Source organism: Lepidochelys olivacea (assembly GCF_965140295.1).
Source record: "Lepidochelys olivacea isolate rLepOli2 genome assembly, chromosome: 2".
Lineage (NCBI taxonomy): Eukaryota > Metazoa > Chordata > Testudines > Cheloniidae > Lepidochelys > Lepidochelys olivacea.
In genome coordinates, this window is record NC_140412.1 from 110,277,293 (window position 1) to 110,300,480 (window position 23,188).

Consider the following 23,188-nt stretch of genomic DNA (forward strand, 5'->3'; position numbering starts at 1 on the left):
CCATTTAGAAAGAAATTGCAGTCTGTAAATATAATCTACAATCAAGGCTCTCAGTCACAAAATAGCATGACTATATCTCTGATTACTAATTTAATCAGGCACCACAAGCACTTAAGTGAAGAACCCCAGCCAGACAAAGGGAGCTCCTTACAGCTGTTTTCAGTATGCTATATTGTGCAATAGATGTCTGAGCAGTGATCCCATGTCTGTGGGGCAACACTTTGCTAAAACAAAGTGAAATTATGCTGACATGTACTGTAGAAATATGCTTTGCTATGATGCTGCATCAGTAAACAACATACTTATTGCATTACTAGTAATCCTGAACCTTTGCAGTATTCAGAAGTGACTTCAGTTCAGTCAGGATGTGTCAAAAACTGCGGCCATCATGATGTTTGAATGAAAGATCCTTCTGTTGGAAAGGTTTGCCATCATTTTCAGCAGCCACACAAAAGCCGTAAAAGAAGAGAAGTAAAGAGATGGCAGCCAAGTGCCCTATACGGATGGAAAGCTGTAGCACTTCCATGTAGACACTCACTACGGCAACAGGAGGGGTTCTCCCATCACTATAGTTAATCCAGCTCCCCCAAGAGGTGGCAGCTAGGTCAACTGAAGAATTCTTCCATCGAGCTGGCTCTTGTCTATACCAGAGGTTAGGTTGGCTTAGCTGCCTCTCTTGGGGGGAAGAGGAGGGTGGATTTTTTTCAGACATAGCTATGCCAAACGTAAGTTTTCAGTGTAGACCAGCCCTCAGACAATGAGTTTAAGCTAATCTATTCTCTGAACAATATTGGGGAGAAACCCTAAAATCACATTGTTGATACTAGATCATTTTTCAGAAAGCTAAAATTAAATGTGCTTGTTTTTCTTCACTCTAAATAACTAAGTCTCACTGGTCTCTTAGATACTAAAGCAATTTGATCAAGCTGCCAGCCTTCCTCTTCATTCTCAGATGCCCCCTCTCTCCCAGACTCCTTTTCCATTCCTTTTGTTCTGTCCACCTTCACCTCGCACTTATTGCTGCACTGAGTTCCAACTCTCCGGTGCTCACAAACATTAAATAGATCACAAGATTCCTTACTTGAGGATGCCTCAAAGCAACATTTAAAAAAAAAATCAACACAAAGCATTTCCCACCCCCCCCCCCAGCTCTAAGCAAACAGTGGGTGAAAAATTCACAAACACCAGATAACATGAAGTCTCTTCTTAGCAGACATATTAATAATTCAACCCTTCTGATGTAATTTAATTATTTTTTCCAGTCCCAACTGGCTTTCTAGAGAAAAGAAAGGTTCATTTAAATTTAAAAAAAATGGAGAAAGTGTTGAGATTTTGTTATGGCTTTGTACACAGATGTGAAAGGGAGTGCTACATATCAGAACTCTGACTACTTAAAGGCTGTTGTATTAGCAGGAATCCTCACCTCTTCATACAAACTAGCACATACCAGATGGCTCCATGGGAGTCAGGAGGCTTGAAATGGAGCAATCATTCAATCTGCAGATGGAATATACAGTACGTTCCCAGTTAAATAAGGGGCTCATTTATTCAGATGGATTCTTCATATATGGAGCATGTCTCAGAGGACATACTATTTTCTCTGTCTCCAGATTTCTAACAAATTTCAAAGCTAGTGTCCACTTTCCATCATATTTCTGCAACCAAATTCAGCAATCCATTTAACTAAAGGGATGAAACTTTCTCTGTGCTCCCTAAACCTGTGCTGGAGCTGTAAACTGAATGCAAAAATCACATTTTGCTTATAACCCTGAAATAAGGAAACCCCACTTACAGAGGCACAACATCCAATTTTTCATATGAGTGCAATCTTTGGACAGAATCTTCAAACGCTGAGTTCCAACCTGGGTAAAACTAATGTTATGATTACTTATATATGAAAATAAATCTAATTAGTTAATGTTATTGTCTATGCTATAAATTCCTTTAATAGAAATTGAGTCCTCCATCTAATACTAGGATCCGTTAGTGTGACTCATTGTCACTATGTAGCGTGTAATAGGGGAATGAATTATGACTTCTGAGATGTGTTCCAGTGGGACTCTACACATGTGCAGAGGGCCAAGAAAGCAGATCTTTATGTGGGATCATGAACTTAATATATATTAAGCATGCAGTCACTATGGCCAAATTTACACATCCCCTGAACGAAGACAATCAGCCCATATTTTTACTTCCCATAACACATTATTAACTACCCAGCATTGTCTACGTGGATGCACTGCCTTTCCGAAATTCACAGGAAGTGTCACAGTACAGTAGGACTAACAAAATAAAGAGGTCAACAAGGTGGCCAGGGCCGTCCCTATAGGGGTGTGGAGCCCAGGGTAGAAGTGACAGATTCGTCTCTTCCAGAACCGACTGCACTGGCCAATCACACCAGCCTGCAGGAGCCCCCAAAGCATGGGGCCCGCAGCAGTCACCCTGATTTGCCCTACCCAAAGGACAGCTCTGAAGGTGGCCAGAGCCAGCAGTGAGCCAAGAACGCTTCATACACATGCATAGATATAATGCCAGATATGAATAAGGGACTAACCTTACATCTAAGCTCAGCCCCCACTTTGGGGGGCATATGTGAAAATGAATGTAGTCATCTCGGCTTGGTGCCCCATTTGCCCACTTCACAAAACTAACACACACAACACAATCATTTGCAGTCTCTTCTGAAATGAGCCCCATTTAATTGAAGCAATGAGAATGTTGCTGGTCAGGACTGTAGGGTATGTGGAAATGCTTTGGTACCACATAGTCATGCTACACCTAATTCAAGTCAGTCACATTATTATTTGTATAATGGTGCCCATCAGTTGCCCCAAACAGGATCAGTGTCATTGTGCCAGGAGCTGTTCAAAGACATATTAAAACACAGTCCTGATTTTAAGGAATTAAAACTCTAAGTGGAGTTTATTAGTCCCAGATTTTTATGAGCACTAAATTTACCCACAATATAATTAAAGAAAATTGTGCAAAAGTATGTACATCTCTGAGAGAAAGATATTCGTGATTTCCTAGCTAGAGCCCCTGGGCTAGTCCACTTGTGCAGGAAGGTATGTGTGCACCTTTATTAGACTGATCCAAGACAAAGTCAAAATAAGACATGCCAGGATTCCACACACTGTGTAGGGTCAAAAACTTCTTCCCATGGTGTGGCTTTATTAACAAAGAAACTCAGACTTTCTCCAAAAACTTGGCTGCAACTAGGGTTCTTACCTGAGATCTGATCAGCCTGCACCCTAGATCCTCTCTATCTAGAAAGTGACTCCCACCTCCTTATATCCAGTTCGGGTAATGAGCTACTTGTTTCAGTGAGCCAGCAGAACCCACTCAAGCTTTTTCCAGCAGGAGCAACACCTAGAAGGGTAGTAGTATGTTTTAAGCAACTGCTGCCAGCCTGCAACAAGGAGCAAATTGATTTATCTCTGCAGAGTTCTACATCCTCTTCTCCCCCCCGCCCCACTGCTGCTTGCCTACTTACAACCCACCCCAGCCAGTGGGTGCAGGAGGGTTGCACAAATAGGTCCTTATTATTTACGGAAATATATATTTCTGGCTCTTCATACTCTGGCACAGGCAATACAGCAAGTGATAATTATAGTTTAAAAATGTGAACAACACAGGGAGAGTATTGATTTATATTATTAAGATGGAGATGCAGGAGGAGATGCAGGAAGAGGGAATTGTTAAGGGACAGTTTCCTCTCAACTCTGTCTTCTATCACTTTCCAAAGATGGGAGGAACTCAATTATACACAGCAGCCTCACCTAATGCGATTGTATTCTCTGGCTGTTTTCCTTTGAACTAACTCTCCTGCAGTATGTCTTGTCAATGTATTCTGCCACATCAAAAAGGGAAAGTTTTACTACCTGTGATTTTGGAACGCTCATTAAAAACACACTGAGTAAGGGGATGGAGCAATAAATTGCTATCAAAACCTCTGTGGGTTCTTCACCCTCCTACCCCCCAAGTCCAGATCTTGCAACAGCACATGCTCTTTGTGGACTTTGTTACCGAAACATTGATCTCACAGACCACTGTTAATACATCACAGCTTTACCAGGCTACTTGTCTTCATATGCCAAGAAGACAAATAAATTCTGTCGACATGTCATACCAAATCTGTTCTCCTGAAAAGACACGTTTACTGGTGAAACAAAGAGAAATGTAATGGCAATTAATAAACTAACATTACTGCACTAATTAGCATCTCCTAGAGGGCCTGATTATGTATTTACACCAGTTAGATACTGCTCAGTATGAGAAAATACCCACATTTCATACATCAAAAAACACTTATTTCGTATTCCCTCTTCCATTCCCACTGTAGTGAAGTGTGAAGAGAAGAGCATGAAGGAAGGTAGAATAATTCATTACCTTGTCTCCTACTGATTTGTATGTTCAACATTTTTTCTGAATAAACACAAAGTCATAAATTAGCTTGTAGCAAAATAGAATTAATTGAATGTCTTAGTAGGATCATCAAACCAAGGTTTAAAGTCAATTTATCTGCCTAAGATTCTGCTAATGTAGTTTCAGCTCATTATGGTGAGAGTGGATAGTATGGATGGGACACACAAATCCAGATCAAACCACGTTCTCTCTATTTTTGGAGTAATTTTGGTAGATCACAGATTATATAGCAAATCTAAAAAGAAGTCCCCTGAGAAAAGGAATCTTGTATCAGGGGGATACAATGAGGATTTCAAATGCTCTTTGAAGACACTTAGCCACATAGAAAACCCAGTGCAGCTGTACTGCACAAGGTCTTTATAATGTAGCATTTTTTTCATTAGCCCATGAACGGTGCAGATACTGCATTAGTTAGTAATGGATATCAAAAGACACTTTGGTTAGATTGGCCCCTTTACCTACAAAGTAATACTCTGGCACATGAGACACATGCAGGGCAATTTGTACACAGGAGACGGCAATAGTGTGGTATTAGGGGTCGGTTTTGTAACAGATATGGTATTAATCAGCTGATGCTCTACTGCAACTGGAATGAATCATTCATCTCACACAGATATGATATTAATACCATGGTATTAAACAGATACAGTATTAATCTCAGTTGATGCTCTATTACAGCCTGAAATGGATCATTCACCTCACTCTTTATCTTCAGTCCTATTCTTGCAGGCAGGTTGGTAGGATAGTGGATCAAGATTCTGTGACAGAATGAAACACAACATACCATGTATGCAGAGCAAATCTTAAAGTATAATCTGAGTGCCTCTGCATTTGATATGGTGTAATCCAGTAATGGCTCAGTATGGTCTCACTGGGCTAGTAAAAGGCTCTAAATCAGTTCCCAATTGCACCTATTTAAAAGGAAAACTTCAGGATACTATAAAGGAAAGTGTAATCGCTAAGTCATTAAAGGGGAGAATAAATCACACACGAATACAAGTATCGTAAATATAATGGAACAAATTCAAACCTGGTGTAGTAAGTGAGTGCAGCTCTACTTGAAGTCAATGGTAGTTGTGGGTCTGCTTATGCCAAGGCTGAATGTGGGCCTATAGTCCAAATTCATACCAGGTATAACTTCAAATAAGTCAATATACTGCTATAAATAAACAAGGAATCACTGGTATTTTAAACCTAGAACACAAAGCAGATCCATTTGACATGAAACCTGCTAAGTGTGCACATTCCTAATCTGTGTCACAACATGTTGCCCTCTTTCCCACTCTCATTAATATTTACTTGTATTACAATGGAATCAGATCAGACTCCTATTGTGCTAGGCCCTGTACAAACACATAGTGGAAAGATAGCCCCTGTACCAAAGAGCTCATGATCTAAATTTTAAAAAGAAAACACAAATTAAAGTAACAACCAAGGGGGGGAATGGAAGAAGCAGGATGAGAGTAGCAGTGATGGGAAGGTATGGTATGTAGCATGTACAATGTGCGGGTTCACTCCTACCACACACCCACATGGGTGCTTGCCATCACAAAAGGGGAAGGAGCAGTTTCTGTTCTGTTCAGGCCTTATACACTGCCCACCACCATAGTAATTAAGTGCCTAAATTGAGGGAAGGCAGGTTTCTGCCCTGACCCCTCTCCAGGAGAGTCAGCAGAGCTGGCTAGCTATAAATCAAAGCACCTTTAAGTGGTTTAGTAGCAGGTATGCTTACTCTGAGAAGTACAGGATGAGTGACACTTTTACTAGATTGACCAGGGGCCTTTGATAGCAGTGATCACAAGTGTTGTTGCATGGCAGATAGATTCTTGCAAGAATGGAGGCAGTGGTCTTTTAGTAGGTTCATTCCTTCCTCTTCAAGAGACACTATAGGCTGTTACATTAGGATTTACATTTTCCCCCACAAGAGTCTTCACACAGAAGGGGAGTCGCACCACCAGGGCTTCCAACTTGTCATGGCTTAGTGAATCAATGTAATCATGGGCAGGACAGTAAGGTGGTTTTGCTTGAAGCATGATCAGTTGCTCCTTTTTATTGAATCCAGATCCTATGGTGTCTTTGTTTTTAGTGTCTACCAAAATTAGGAACGTGGATGAGAACAATTTGTCCTAGGCTCAATCTATATAAGACTGAGCAATGCCAATAGGTAGGTCAAAATATTTATAGCCATGTACGTTGAGCCATGTACGTGGTCTGTTGGATGTGTCCGTGCTGTAACTGGACTATTTGCTGCCTCTGAATTGTATTGAATTAGTTGCTGCTCTTGGATTCCCAGAAGACAATGATGGCAAGTAGTGCCTTCCCCCCACCCCTCAGGCTGGCCAGAAGCCTGAGTGGGGAGGGCAGCGTGCTACACCACTATCTTCCTTCCAGGGCTCCAGCTTTAAGTTGTGCTCAAGGCTCCATACATGCCACGCCGGGGGAGACTGTCTTGGGGAGGTGCTGCCACACCTTGCATAGGTGACCACAGACCCAAACCCTTGGATCTGAGAACAATGAAAAAGCATTCAGTGTTTTACAAGAAGACTTTTAATAAAAAATAGAAGTAAATAGAAATAAAGAAATCCCCCCTGTAAAATCAGGATGGTAGATATCTTACAGGGTAATTAGATTCAAAACCATAGAGAACCCCTCTAGGCAAAACCTTAAGTTACAAAAAAGATACACAGACAGAAATAGTTATTCTATTCAGCACAATTCTTTTCTCAGCCATTTAAAGAAATCATAATCTAACACATACCTAGCTAGATTACTTACTAAAAGTTCTAAGACTCCATTCCTGTTCTGTCCCTGGCAAGAGCAGCATCCAGACAGACACTGACCCTTTGTTTCTCTCCCTCCTCCCAGCTTTTGAAAGTATCTTGTCTCCTCATTGGTCATTTTGATCAGGTGCCAGCGAGGTTACCTTTAGCTTCTTAACCCTTTACAGGTGAGAGGAGCTTTCCCCTGGCCAGGAGGGATTTCAAAGGGGTTTACCCTTCCCTTTATATTTATGACACGCCCCCCCAAATCTCAGCTAGGGTGAAACACTGGCTGGGATTTCTTCCTGGAGCTCTAGGAAAAACAGAGTTAATAAGACACATGCATCTCTAAATATACTACCAAGTACATAAAGACTAACAATATTTTCCACATCTTAAGGACGATTTTAACCAGTTGATTCTGGGAAACTTTCACGGGAGAGTGCATCAGCCACTTTGTTAGAAGCCCCTGAGATGTGTTGGATGTCGAAATCAAAATCTTGGAGAGCTAAACTCCACCGAAGAAGTTTTTTGTTAGTTTCCTTGACGGTGTGAAGCCACTTCAGTGCAGCATGGTCGGTTTGCAGGTGGAAACGCCGTCCCCAAACATATGGGCGTAGCTTTTCCAGAGCGTAGACAATGGCGTAACATTCTTTTTCAGTGACTGACCAGTTGCTTTCCCTCTCAGACAGTTTTTTGCTGAGAAACACTACAGGGTGGAATTCTTGATCAGGTCCTTTCTGCATTAAAACTGCTCCCACACCACGCTCGGATGCATCTGTGGTTACTAGGAACGGTTTGTCAAAGTCTGGGGCCCTTAGTACAGGGTCAGACATGAGTGTCGCTTTAAGCTTGTTAAAGGCCTTCTGACACTTTTCGGTCCACTGAACAGCATTTGGCTGTTTCTTTTTGGTTAGGTCTGTCAGTGGGGCAGCGATTTGGCTGTAGTGCGGTACAAATAGTCTGTAATAACCGGCCAAGCCTAAGAAGGATTGAACCTGTTTCTTTGACTTTGGGACAGGCCACTTTTGGATAGCATCCACTTTGGCCTGTAGGGGGCTGATAGTTCCTTGACCCACCTGGTGTCCAAGGTAAGTCACTCTGTTTAGGCCTATTTGACACTTCTTAGCCTTAACAGTTAGTCCTGCCTCCCTTATGCGCTCAAGGACTTTTTGTAGATGTTCCAGGTGGTCTGCCCAGGAATCCGAAAATATGGCCACGTCGTCAAGGTAGGCGACTGCATATTCTCCTAATCCCGCTAGGAGACCATCTACAAGTCTTTGGAAAGTGGCGGGTGCATTTCGCAGCCCGAAAGGGAGTACATTAAATTCATACAGCCCGAGATGTGTGATGAAGGCTGACCTTTCCTTGGCAGATTCATCTAGCGGTACCTGCCAGTACCCCTTGGTTAAGTCCAAGGTAGAGATGAACTGGGCCCGTCCCAGTTTCTCTAATAGTTCATCTGTGCGTGGCATTGGATAGTTGTCTGGGCGAGTTACAGCATTTAGCTTACGGTAGTCCACGCAAAAACGTATTTCCCCATCTGGTTTGGGAACTAGAACTACTGGAGAGGCCCATGCACTTTCAGAGGGGCGGATTACACCGATCTGTAACATATCCTGGATCTCCCGTTCTATAGCAGTTTTAGCTTGAGGAGACACCCGGTAAGGTTGGACCCTAATTGGGTGAGCATTACCTGTGTCAATGGAGTGGTATGCCCGTTCAGTCAGTCCTGGAGTGGCTGAGAACGTTGGCGCGTAGCTAGTGCACAGCTCCTGGATCTGCTGTCGCTGCATACGCCCAAGGGTCATGGAGAGGTTCACCTCTTCCACATCACCAGCACATTTCCCATCATAGTAAACACCTTCAGGCCACTCAGCGTCGTCTCCTCCCTGGGCTGTAAACTGACAAACCTTTAATTCTCTGGAATAAAAGGGCTTTAGAGAATTAATATGGTACACCTTAGGCTTTCGGTTGGAGGTGGGGAATGCTATGAGATAATTAACAGCTCCCAGGTGCTCCTGGACCATGAATGGCCCTTCCCACGATGCTTCCATTTTATGGGCCTGGAGTGCCTTTAAGACCATGACCTGGTCCCCTACTTTGAAGGAACGCTCTCTGGCATGTTTATCATACCAGGCTTTTTGCTCTTTTTGAGCATCCTGTAAGTTTTCTTTAGCAAGGGCTAAAGAGGTTCGGAGGGTGTTTTGTAGGTTGGTTACAAAGTCCAGAATGTTAGTTCCTGGAGAAGGTGTAAATCCCTCCCATTGCTGCTTCACCAACTGCAATGGCCCCTTAACCTCACGGCCATATACAAGTTCAAATGGGGAAAACCCTAAACTGGGATGTGGTACAGCTCTGTAGGCAAAGAGCAACTACTGCAATACTAGGTCCCAATCATTGGAGTGCTCATTTACGAATTTACGTATCATGGCCCCCAAAGTTCCATTAAACTTCTCCACCATGCCATTTGTTTGATGATGGTAAGGAGTGGCAACCAAGTGATTTACCCCATGAGCTTTCCAAAGGTTTTTCATAGTTCCTGCCAGGAAATTAGTCCCTGCATCTGTGAGGATGTCGGAGGGCCAACCTACCCTGGCAAAAATGTCTGCTAGTGCCTGGCACACACTTTTAGCCCTGGTGTTGCTTAGAGCTACTGCTTCCGGCCATCGGGTGGCAAAATCCATGAAAGTCAGTATGTACTGCTTTCCTCTGGGTGTCTTTTTCGGAAAAGGACCCAGAATATCCACAGCTACTCGCTGAAATGGAACTTCAATGATGGGGAGTGGCTGGAGAGGGGCTTTGACCTGGTCTTGGGGTTTTCCCACTGTTTGGCACACCTCACAAGACTGGACATAGGTAGAAACATCCTTGCCCATTCCCTCCCAGTGGAATGATCCCCCCAAACGGTCTTTGGTCCTGTTCACCCCAGCATGGCCACTAGGGTGATCATGGGCTAAGCTCAAGAGCTTGGCCCGGTATTTAGTTGGAACTACCAACTGTCTCTGAGGATGCCAGTCTTCCTGGTGTCCACCAGAAAGAGTTTCCTTGTATAAAAGTCCTCTTTCTACAACAAACCTGGATCGATTAGAAGAGCTGAGAGGTGGTGGGTTGCTCCGTGCCGCCGTCCAAGCTCTCTGGAGGCTTTCATCTGCTTCCTGTTCAGTCTGGAACTGTTCCCTTGATGCTGGAGACATCAGTTCCTCATTGGATTGGGGACATAGGCTTGGTGCCTCTGGAAGCGACATAGGGGATGGAGCTGTTTCTGTTGACTGTGAACTGCTCTCCGCTGGTGCACTATGTTGGGATTCAGGCTCCGGCTGAGCCTCTTGTGTAGGGTTATCGGCTGCTGCCAGTTCAGGTTCAGTGGGGCCCTCTGGTGTTGAGGTTGCAAGTACTGGATTCAGTGCTGACACGGGGTCTGGTGTTGGTTGTTCGGCTGGTTCCGGTTCTGGGACTGGTTCCGTCTGGGTCTCTGGAACTGGATCCACTACTGCTGTTGCAGACATTGGCCTGGGGTCTAGGTCCATCACCTCTGACCGGGTCCTGATAGAAGTTTCCGGAACAGAGCTAGGCCTCACGGCTTGTTTAGCCTGGCTGCGGGTGACCATTCCCACCCTCTTGGCCTGCTTCACATGATTGGCCAAGTCTTCCCCCAACAGCATGGGGATGGGATAATCATCATAGACTGCAAAAGTCCACATTCCTGACCAGCCCTTGTACTGGACAGGCAACTTGGCTGTAGGCAAATTGAAAGAGTTGGACTTGAAGGGTTGAATCGTCACTTGGATCTCTGGGTTGATTAAATTGGGGTCCACTAAGGAAGCATGGATAGCTGACACTTGTGCTCCGGTGTCCGTCCACGCGGTGACCTTCCTCCCGCCCACACTCACAGTTTCCCTCCACTCCAAGGGTATCTGGGAGGTATCTGGGCCTGTGGACCTCTGGTGTGATTCCGGTGCAATGAACTGTAATCTGTTGGGGTTCTTGGGGCAGTTGGCCTTTACATGCCCCAGCTCGTTACACTTAAAACATCGCCCAGCTGACGGGTCACTGGGGCGAGGAGGGTTGCCGGAGAACGGGGTGGTGAGACGATAAGGGGTCTGGAGGGTTCTTTGGGAGGTAGGTGGGGCTTTGGGCGGCCCCCGATAATAGGGTGTGGTCTGGGGTGGTCCCTTCTGGTCTCCGCTCCAACTGCGACCAGTTTTCTTCTTCTCTGCCACCTCCACTCATCTGGCTCCAATCTCTCCTGCCTCGATTACAGTTTTGGGTTTCCCATCTAGGATGTATCTTTCTATTTCCTCAGGAACACCCTCTAAGAATTGTTCCATTTGCATTAGGAAGGGCAAATTTACTGGAGATTCAACACTTGCTCCTGATATCCAGGCATCCCAATGTTTCACAATGTGGTAGGCATGTCGGGTAAATGACATGTCTGGTTTCCACCTTAGGGCTCTGAACCTCCGACGAGACTGCTCGGGTGTTATCCCCATTCTGACTCGCGCCTTGGATTTAAACAGTTCATACTTGTTCATGTGTTCTTTAGGCATTTCAGCTGCCACCTCAGCTAAGGGTCCACTGAGCTGCGGCCTCAGCTGTACCATGTATTGGTCAGTAGAGATGTTGTACCCAAGGCAGGCCCTTTCGAAGTTTTCTAAGAAGGCCTCAGTATCATCACCTGCCTTGTAGGTGGGGAACTTTCTGGGATGGGAAGTGGTACCTGGAGAAGGATTGCTAGGGTTTGTTGGTATATTCTGCTGGGCCTTTATCCTCTCCACCTCCTCCACATGCTTCCTCTCTTTTTCCTTCTCCTCCTCCACATGCTTCCTTGCCTCCATTTCCCTCTTGTGGGCAGCCTCCTGTACCTCCTTCTCCAGCCGCATGAGTTCTATCTGTCTTTCATGTTCCCTTTGTTTTTCCTCAGCCTGAAATTTGGCTAATTCCAGCTGTAGTCGAGCTGAGGATTTGGTCATTCTAACCTCTCTGTTTTTAACTAACTTTACACCTGAGGTTTAGAAATAAACAAACAAAACTTGGCTGTAAAATTTTGCTGTGCTGGAATAGAATACCTATTCTCTGATAGTGATTGTCAGCCTACAGAAAAAGACAATTCCCTTGTCTCTGCTCTGGGCCCAAATTAAAGCAAAAAACCTCCAACTACTTGGAAACCTGCTTACCCAGCCCAAAGGAAAAAAAAATTCCTTTTCAAACCTGTGCTCCTTGTAAAACAAAAAAATCAAAATCCTAAAAAAAAAACCCTGCCACTTTTGTCTCCAGCAAATGGGTAGAACACACACCCCCTATTTCCTTTTAGTAAGAAAAGAAAAAAAAACTCTGGGTTGGAAGACTGTGAATTTCCCTGCAGGAGTTAAGTACCCTGCCTCCAGGCAAAGAAAACCTGCAATTCACAAAGATAATCCCCTTTTGTCTCTGCTTGGCCACAAAGCAGAGACAAAACAATCTGCTTTCAGTTTCAACTGCTTTCTGGACTTCCTTTCCAAAGGAAAAAAGAATTTCTTTTTAAAATCTGTATTTCTAGTTCAAAAAATCTCAACTGGATCTCAAAATGATTTCAGGTTAATCCCACCACTATGCCACCATGTCAAGGTTCCTCCCCCACTCTGAACTCTAGGGTACAGATGTGGGGACCTGCATGAAAAACCTCCTAAGCTTATCTTTACCAGCTTAGGTCAAAACTTCCCCAAGGTACAAAATATTACACCCGTTATCCTTGGACTGGCCGCTACCACCACCAAACTAATACTGGTTACTGGGGAAGAGCTGTTTGGACGCGTCCTTCCCCCCAAAATACTTCCCAAAACCTTGCACCCCACTTCCTGGACAAGGTTTGGTAAAAAGCCTCACCAATTTGCCTAGGTGACTACAGACCCAGACCCTTGGATCTTAAGAACAATGAACAATCCTCCCAACACTTGCACCCCCCCTTTCCTGGGAAATGTTGGATAAAAAGCCTCACCAATTTGCATAGGTGACCACAGACCCAAACCCTTGGATCTGAGAACAATGAAAAAGCATTCAGTGTTTTACAAGAAGACTTTTAATAAATAATAGAAGTAAATAGAAATAAAGAAATCCCCCCTGTAAAATCAGGATGGTAGATATCTTACAGGGTAATTAGATTCAAAACCATAGAGAACCCCTCTAGGCAAAACCTTAAGTTACAAAAAAGATACACAGACAGAAATAGTTATTCTATTCAGCACAATTCTTTTCTCAGCCATTTAAAGAAATCATAATCTAACACATACCTAGCTAGATTACTTACTAAAAGTTCTAAGACTCCATTCCTGTTCTGTCCCTGGCAAGAGCAGCATCCAGACAGACACTGACCCTTTGTTTCTCTCCCTCCTCCCAGCTTTTGAAAGTATCTTGTCTCCTCATTGGTCATTTTGGTCAGGTGCCAGCGAGGTTACCTTTAGCTTCTTAACCCTTTACAGGTGAGAGGAGCTTTCCCCTGGCCAGGAGGGATTTCAAAGGGGTTTACCCTTCCCTTTATATTTATGACAGGAGCTTTGTAAGAATCTGAAGGAACCTGTCACCTTATGCCTAAAATACCCCTCTGGACAGGCTTATCACCACTAAGGGCCATGGGGTATATTAAAGAAAGCCAGGGCTGAAAGTTTTATGTGCACTACTGTATTATGCAGGAATAATACAAAATCTTGGGCCATATCCTCAGCTGGTGTAGATCAGCATCGAACCATTCACTTCAGTGAAGTACGTCCATTTTATACCAGCTGGAGTTGTACACACAGCAGAACCCATTTAACGTATTATAAAAATATAGCTACTAGAGTAAGGATAATTTTTTTTAAAGAAAAAGGCCAAATCCTGAAGTCCTTTCCCCAGTCAATACTCTCATTTGACATTCACTGAGGGATTTAACAGAGTAAGGCTTTAGAGTGGGATTTTTCAAAAGCTCTTAGTTCTATTTCCACTGGGGTCCATAGTATGGCAGAGCTGGTTCAGTGCTAAGCACCTTTGCTCTATTATTCATATCCCCATCAAATTTAGACTTCTACTCCCACATGTGCATTTCGGGGTGTGCTTGCAGCATCCCATTTTGTGCACACAAATTACTGCTTGACTTGCGTACATTTTGCGGGTGCAGTTTCAGCTCCAGTCTGGATTTCTAACCTTGATGTCAGGTATTCCTCTTTACACAGCAGTAATCCCTTTCCAGCCCAGCAAGGGCAGCACAGGGAATAGCTTCTATTCATGTCTTTAGCAACTAGCTTTTAAAGCTACTTTTAAAAAAATATATTTAGCCAAAGTCAAACTGAAATAAGGAAGATTACACAATCCTGCAAATGTAGCTCTTTTAATAAAATGAACATGTTTGTTTTCCAGTAGTAATGATGACCCTGCTGTAGTTAAAAAGAAAAAGAAGAGGAAGGCTATTGTTTACTTTTGGTGAATTTACATTTATTGCCAGCAGAATGTCACTCCAGTGCCACTGCTTCTCCGTCCCTCCCCCCCATGCTACGTGAAAGCAACTTTGGTTTGCTTCTCTCGCTCACAAAAAAAGCAGAGTTGCAATAAGAGCAAATGGTCCTTGGAAATCACAGTCACATTAGGCTTCTGTTCAAATAGCTTTTAGGGTTGTGATAATAGGAGGCATTTCTAATAACTGGTGACTCAATGAGACCCTGCACAGAAGGCCTCCAAATGACAGTATGCAATTTAGAATTTAATCTAGGAACAAGTGGCAGTGATGAGATTCCAGCTGGGGACCTTCTGGTCTAAAGGCCAGTGCTGTACCAAACACTCTAAAGCAACATTTGCACTGGATCAGTGAGTAGACGCCTGTCTTCTGATCACTATCTTCACAATAACTTTGGCTCCAACCAGGCTGTCTTTGACCTGAGAAAGACAAGGCGGGTGAGGTAATATCTTTTATTGGATCCATTTCTGTTGGTGAGAGAGACAAGCTTTCAAGCTTATGCTGAGCTCTTCTTCAGCTCTGCGTGAGGTCCAAACTTGTCTCTCTCACCAACAGAAATGGGTCCAATAAAAGATATTACCTCACCCACCTTATCTTTCTAATATCCTGGGACCAACATGGCTACAGCAACACTGCATTTGACCTAAGAAGCAGGCAGCACCTAGATTCTGTCACTACTCACCCATGAGCTCAAAGCATACTATTCACTGACAGCAAGTGGAAAGGTTCAGCATAATACAAACACACAGACTTTGTACAAAAATAAATTCAGATTCACGGATCTTCAGTGGTCTTCACTTCATAGACCCCCCAGGACTATGGTTTTTGGCTGTCCTGGGTCTGCTATAAACCTAGATTTTATGTGTGCAGCAGAAACACTGTTTATGTCGACTTACATGTTACCAAGCCCTACACCTGCAATAGCAGTTAAATAAACAAAAGGTTTTCCTTTTGGATCGGATGAATCAGCTGGCCCAGTTGATAGTGGAGCACACCTTTACTACTTGCAAATCCAGCTTTGAAACCATCACTCCTTGACTCAACAGGAGCAGAAAGTGTCACAATGGCAACTTCTTCAACAGATTTTCCTTTACAGGGGAGGGCACTGACCATGAGTAGCTTTTGGCAGCCCATGATGAGATGACCAGGAAGGGGAGAATGGGCACCAGAGAAAAACTTGTTGCATAAAGGGAGGGGTCATGAACCATTTCATACTAACCTAATATCCCTATTCTCTGCCTTAGGAAGGTAAGGACACCTTTACCCACTTACCTTTAATGGGCTTGGTCTTTGGATGTGCATGCGTAACATCCACTACCAATGGTGAAAACTACATGCATGGGAATGAAGAAGAAAGGATACCCCGCATCAGGAAAGCAGGTCTGCAGCAGAAGAGCCCATGCCTAGATGGCTGGGTCGCATCTGTTGCAAAAGCACAACAACAACAAAATTAAGGAAGCCAAGAGCACATTTACTGGTGGTTATAGGAATAAACACCAATGTTTTGGAATTTTTTTTGTAGATGGTCTTCAAATGAGGTGTAATATTTGCTAACATAGGGTAATTTGGATTATCCCTGGATAGTTCAAAACACAAAGAGTACATTACCCAGATATCTCTATTTAAAGTAGATTTGCTTTTGTTCATCAGTGCAATGCACATGGCTGGGAAATGGCAAGGTGCCAGAATGAAACTGCTCCTAATTTTCAGAGGAGGCCACTGGCTAATTACACAGACTGCAGGTGTGAAGAGAGAAGCTCAAAGTAATCAATAGCAGTAATTAATCTGCTAGTCTGGAGCTAAAGAGCTAACAGCTGGACATCAGAAATGGACACATGCAACAAGATCAGCAATAATTACCTCTTTAAATATTGAATTGCCATAGCAACAATTAGGCATATAAATAAAGGCTTGAAATCTAGGCTCAGAGGCACGACGCTGAATCTCAAACAACATTCTCCAAATCAACCTTTTTAATAAAACAGCAACAATATGCTTCGGCTGGGTTGACCAGGGCTCTGGTGCTACTGCAAACTCAGCTTCTGCTGCCTCCAGATTCTTTGGCATTTCTTTCTTGGCAGCTCCCAAACCTAAAGGTTCTGCTGTAACTTTTCCTTGTTCAGCCACCACATAAAGAGGACAGGTGCTATTTCAGTTTGACAGGATACAAAGCCTGTTTCCCCACCCACCATCCCACCATGCCTTTTGGATTTTTTATTTGACGGTTTGCCCCTGTAAACTAGGGATGAAATTCTCTTGAAATACCTTCTAGACAGGATTCTCATTCCAGCATCTTGCACTCCCAGCATGAGAAAAGTGGAACTCTTTAAGCTCTATACTTTTGGCCTCTAAGGACAGAAATGGAGGGTTGGGTGCTTACAGTGTAGCATCAGAACACTAGTAACGGAGTACCATTCATTGCATCATCTGGCTGGAGGTTCGGCATGCAGTCCACAGATGACCATTCTGCTTGATGATGGGACTTTTAGCATTATAGCATCATGGGAAACACCTTCAGTCCCTACTCAAGGCACCACCAGGAGATCCCTGTAAGTTTGCCACAAGGCTGGCACACAGGGCTTCAAGGACAAACCTTCACAGCATACAAGTGACTCAGCTTTCACCACCAGGATTCTGTTAGTACCACTTGTGTCAACAGAGCACCAACTTTCCTCTATGCCCAGTATGGGAGCTTCATCACTGAATCAGCCCGCATCATTCCCCTCAGAACTGGAGACTCCAGCACACCTTCTGTATCTCAGTGCCTGAAGCTGGTGAAACTGAGCTCTGGCTCATCTGATGAAAGAGCACTTCTGAGTAAGCAGCAACAGTAGGAGATGCCCTATGATGCATTGCTAGTGAAGCACCACTTCACGTAACTTTAAAATTGAGGCCTTCAGGGACCACCAACACTCCACCCTTCGCTTCAGGTTCTGGGCATGGAGACAGACAGAAATCCTGAATGACAGGGTGTGTTCAGGGACACTGGACAGGTTACTCACTTATCTCTGATGCTGCCTTCACAGTTCTGCTCTCTCCCTGCCAGATGTTGTTGAGTCCCTTTGTGCAATTGGAGGGCCTTTTGATTGGGTGTTGGCAGACTTTGCTGTGGGTAACACCTACTGCGTCAGGGTAGATTCCCTATACCTGATTGGCTGTAGGCCTCTGTATTCCATGAGAAAGTCTAGAAGAATTTTGAGGACCTACCCTTCACCAGGGAAAACCTGCTTGGGCACAGATAGAGTTATCTATAGCGAAAGAATAGGAGTCTAAGACCACACTGTGTCCTCTCACATCCCTGTGCTGCCCCTTTCACCTCTCCCACTAGGAAAAGCCTTCACTTAGAAGTGCTCCTTCATATCAACAGCTGGTTGAAGGAGGCCTCTGTACCACATAGCACAGGGTCCTCATTCAGCCTCAGAAGAAACCAAAGGGTGCTAATTCTCTCTCAGAAAGCACCAAAAACTTAAGAGTCTATTAAGGGTTCTAGTGTATATTGCCAGTCAGCTACTGCCTGTAGCCATTTTTGGAGAAAGCCTAGCAGCCTTTATCCCTGATGCCCCCCGGATCATCTCTGACGTGCATTTCTAGCATCGCTCAGTGGAATTACAAGATCAGGTTTTTAGGAAACCCTCCAGATTGCCCCTCCTCCCTTTGAGAATGCTCTTTTTGATCCTTAATATCAGGAAGATATGCTGCAGTAAATCCAACCACTAAAAGCAAAGCAAGTCATCAAGACTGTACCACCACACTCACTGTGTGAGCCGAAGTATTGAATATGTGTGAAATTCAACCCACTTCACATCCTGCCAACATTTAGAGTTAGATCCTTCTTGTCTAAGACGATGCTGGACTGCACAAGTCTGAGTAAAAGTCAATTTCCCTTCAGAATTTAACGTGTAAATTATGTGATCCATTGTAGGGGGAGTTTTGTAAACAAGCGATGTTGTGAACAATCGTGATCAGGTTAAGATTCTTAAAATTCCATTCACTTTCAGTAACAAATGAAGGCTGGGGACAAATGACAACATGGTTGGAGGTCCCAAATGAACTTGCCTGCAGAGGGCTCTGACTGTGTTTAGCCTGACGCCACCTAGCAGAATGCCAGTGTGAACATCAACAGCGCTTTCTCCGTCCTGGAATGATACAGTAGTAAGACCATTTCCATTCTAAATCTGATTTTGACCATCTCCACTCTCACCCTTGGGCAACTCACTGTGTCTCAGGTCCCGATGCTAAAGGCACAGGCTACAGCAGGCACCTCTTCCAAGGGCAGATCAGTATTCATTTAGTATCCTCCATCAGCCTTCTCTCCAATGCAAATTGTCCACTGTCCTCTTCATCAGTATGGCAAATAGCTATTATTTAATGGCTGAGCACTATTAAAAATTAGCAACAGTGCCTAGTCAGACAAAAATACAGGCCATTTGCCGGACAGCCTGTAATGATTTTAGCAGCCTAAGAATCCTGGGCCAGTCTGTCCATGCCTACTCCGCTAATAACTTCAGCATGCACATGCGTGCACGCACACACTCTCTCTCTCTGTGTTTCACACACACACACACACACACCTCCTTCTGACCTGAAGCTTTCCACAATTAGTGTTAAGCCAGAAGAAAATTTGGAGGGGATGGGGGGGGTCAATTATGGTTATTTGTGAAACCTCAATTCTGATTTTCCTGAATTTCAAGCATTTGTTTCTCTATACATTTATCCTCATCTTAGAATTGCCTTGCTTTCACACAGGTTTTTTCTACCAAATAGCCAGAAGTAATGGACACTTCTCTACAACCTTATCTGTATCTTAATTGAGGCCCTAGACGTACAATCCAATCCAGTAGCATGGACCCCTCAAGAGCTTCACTAATTTCTGCACAACTCTGCAACAGTCCACACTAGCTGATCTCCTGGGAAGACTGGGACCTATAGTTAGTGTTTTGGAAATGAAACGTATTTCATAATCACCCTCATGTATTGATTTCTACAACCAAGTCAGCAGCATTCCTGAGTCTCTGTGGTCTATAATATTTCTTTACACAGTATTTCAAAGTCCCTGTAATATTGATTTGTGTTGTACGTCTCATTCTATAACATTTTGTTTTGCACAGTGCTTTTGCAGTCTCAGTATTGACTGCAGCAGTTTTCTGCCTCTCTAATAAGTGGGAGGGGGCTCACCCTCCCAAGAACACTTGTAGTTGATATACTGGGACTTTGGGAGACCTGGGTTCAATTCCTTGCTCTGCCACAGCCTTCCTGTGTGCCGTTGGCTAAATTACCTATGATCTCAGAGCATCAGTTCACTATTTTTCTGGAAAAAAAAACTTCCTTTTTTGCACTCTTTGTCCAGCTTCTCTATTTACATTATAAACTCTTTGGCACAGGAACTGTCCTACTAAGATTTGTTCACATTCCACTAAGAAGGTAGAGTTAGTGAACGCCGACATTTTTGCCTGATCTGGACAAAACTATGTTTGTACAGTGCCTAGCACAATGAGGGACCAATCTCAATCAGAGCATCTCGGCACTACTGTAATACAAATAATATTCACCAAGTTATGCATTGCGCTGGTGTTAATGAGTACACAGGAGCTAGGCAGTGCACAATCAGCCCCACAATCCTTGTTCCAGTGGGCTTACAACGTATGTTATGTGTTTTGATATGAAACATCAGTCTGCTTATTCACTTAAGGAAACAAGATGGGTGGATGGGTTTTAGAACATGTTCCGTTCATCACCCAAGTCCTATCCGGGTTCCCTAACAGCATCTCTAGAATCATCCCTAGTCTGAGAAATGGAGGCAAAAAGGAAAACATACATCCCCTTATCTCCAAGTGCAGCCCCAAAAATGTTGATAATAAAATACACACAACGTTTAGTGTGAGAATTAGGCTGTTATTCATAAGAAGCCTTCTCCGATGCAAGGCAAAAAAAAATCTTTGGTAATGTGGAGTTAAGACTGAAAAATTTACTTCAGGGAAATATCTTAAAGGTCAGCTGAAAAGGAGGGGAAAAGAGGTTGGTTTCCTTCTTTTTTAATGATAAAGAGGGAAGTTCTCTTTAGATTTTTTTGGTTTTGTTTTGTTTTTTTGCAAGTGTCCCAGTAGGTCTCTGTGACAGGAGTCCATCTGGGAGCTTACAAATTGCATAGGACTCAGGCGGAGCTGGAAGCTGTGCCAGATTGAAACCTGCTCCCACCTCTGCAATGACTGCTGACGATCTCCCCATCTGCCTTTCCCCTTCCTTCCATCTGCCACATGGACACTCTTACTCCCCTTGTGCGTGTCTCTCTCTTTCTCCCCCATTCTCTCCAGACCAGCCCTGACAGCCCAGGTGGTTCCTTGCCTGCTGCTCCCTCCAGCCTAGCCATCTGTATCGGGGACATACAGAATTTATAAAAGTGTTAATGGAAGGCTTTCCAGATTGTGCCTCAGGCATCAGGGTCATGCAAGCTTTCTAGGGCACACATCATGGCTGAGGCAAGGTTTTGGAAATCCACATCAAGCTGGTGTCATCACACGTGAGGTCAGCAGCCAATTGTGCCTTTCTATGGACAGGCCCTAGGGTGTAGAACTCTCTCTCACCTGCAATCTATCTCATTACATTTTCCCACCGTATACATACCCACAGAAAAGGTGTTTGTAGAAAACAATTGTTGGCCGCATCTGTAGATATCTTCTTTCCTACCTTTGCCTTTTCTCCCTTTTTATCTTTTGTATGGGACTCCGTTCAGTTTGTTTGACTTGTTAATTTAACATAGGGTGGCTTTTTGTGTTAATATTTTAGTGTATTTTTAGAAATGGGTTTTAAGTATATTTTACAGCACCATCCACAGCCTCTTGGTGGGAGGATATTTATTAAAATACTGTAGTGATCTTAAACAGGCTTGGATCTCTCTCACAACTAATGCCTCCTGGTGGCCAGGACTGGTGTATCAGTTCACTCCTCCCCAGGTACCTCCTGCCAACAGTCACTCCAGCACTGGGATAGTCTCCCTCTTGCTGTGACTTAGCCCTCTGGCAAGGTCACTTTAAAGTCTCTCCCCTTCCAGGGCAGTCAATGAACAGAAATAAGGGGAATTAATTATTCAAGGGGAACAAATCATTCATCCCAAACTTGAGTTAAGACTCTTCCTCCAGAGGGCGCATCTCAGGCTGTGGTCCCTACACTGAGTTGATAGGTAGTAGAGGGAAATGATTCCTTCTCAAAGGGTATGTCTACACAGCAAAGAAGAACCCATGGTTGGCCCATGCCCCCTGACTTGGGCTCAAGAGGCTCAGGTTGTGGGTCTGTTTCATTGCTGTGTAGACTTCTGGGCTTGGACAAGAGCCTGAGCTCTGGGATCCTCCCAGCCCAAGCCCAAGCCCAAGCGCAGACATCTACACAGCAATGAAACAGCTCCACAGCCCAAGCCCCACAAGACCAAGTTGACTGGCATGGGCCAGTCGCAGGTGTCTAGTTGCTGTGTAGACATACTCAGTGTGAGGTAGCATCTGCTCCTCCCTTCCATCAGGTGAGGCCTTGGGAAACAGTCATCTGGGGAGCTCCTGCCTTCGGTCAGCCTTCCCTCCAGGGGCTGAGGACTGAAGGTCTGCTCTCCTCCCCAGTCTGCCATCAACTGAGCTGGTCATACATAAAAATGGCCATAATGGGTCAAACCAATGGTCCATCTAGCTCAGTATCCTGTCTTCTAACATTGGTCAGTGCCAGATGCTTCAGAGGAAATGAATAGAACAGGACAATTCTAGAGTGATCCATCCCCTGTTGTCCAGTCCCACCTTCTGGCAGTTGGAGGTTTAAGACCACCCACAGCATGGGGTTGTGTCCCTACCATCTAGGCTAATAACCATTGATGGATTTATCCTCCATGAACATATCTAATTCTTTTTTGAACCGACAAAGTCTCCTGACAATGAGTTCCACAAGTTGACTGTGTATTGTGTGAAGAATGCTTCTCTCTTAAGCTCTTCTCTTACAGGTGTGATGGGTTGAAGCCACCTGATCCCACATTAACCCTGTGTTGCCCAGCGTGGGTTTAGTATATCCCATTCTCCCACAGCTTTTCTTTCTTCCCTATGTAACCAAGCTTTTGCCATTTCATGGAAGAAACTGCAATGATCAATCAGGTCAATACCAGTTCATTAGGGAAAATGCCAAGGCTGCCTTTCTCAGGGTGTTTAGAGCACTTTCACCCTGGAAATACACAAGGATAAGAAGTTTCATGATGTTGCTGTCAATTCATGTCAGGATTGCATTAATATTTGAGAATGAATATGGACTCAGCACAAACCAGTCATTAAAGTGAGCCAAAACTTGGGTGCAATTATCTATAGAATACAGTGCAGTGCAAATGCAGTGCAGTCTTAGGCCCCAGCCTTGCATTGGGATCTACTACTCCAGCCCCTTGTAGCCATGCTGACTCCAAGTAACATCAATGGGAAGCGTGGGGTGCTCAGAAAAATCAGATCTCTTAATTAGGTGCCGAAATATGAATTTAGAAGCTTAACTTTAGACACCTTACTTTGCACATTTTGGCCTCTGC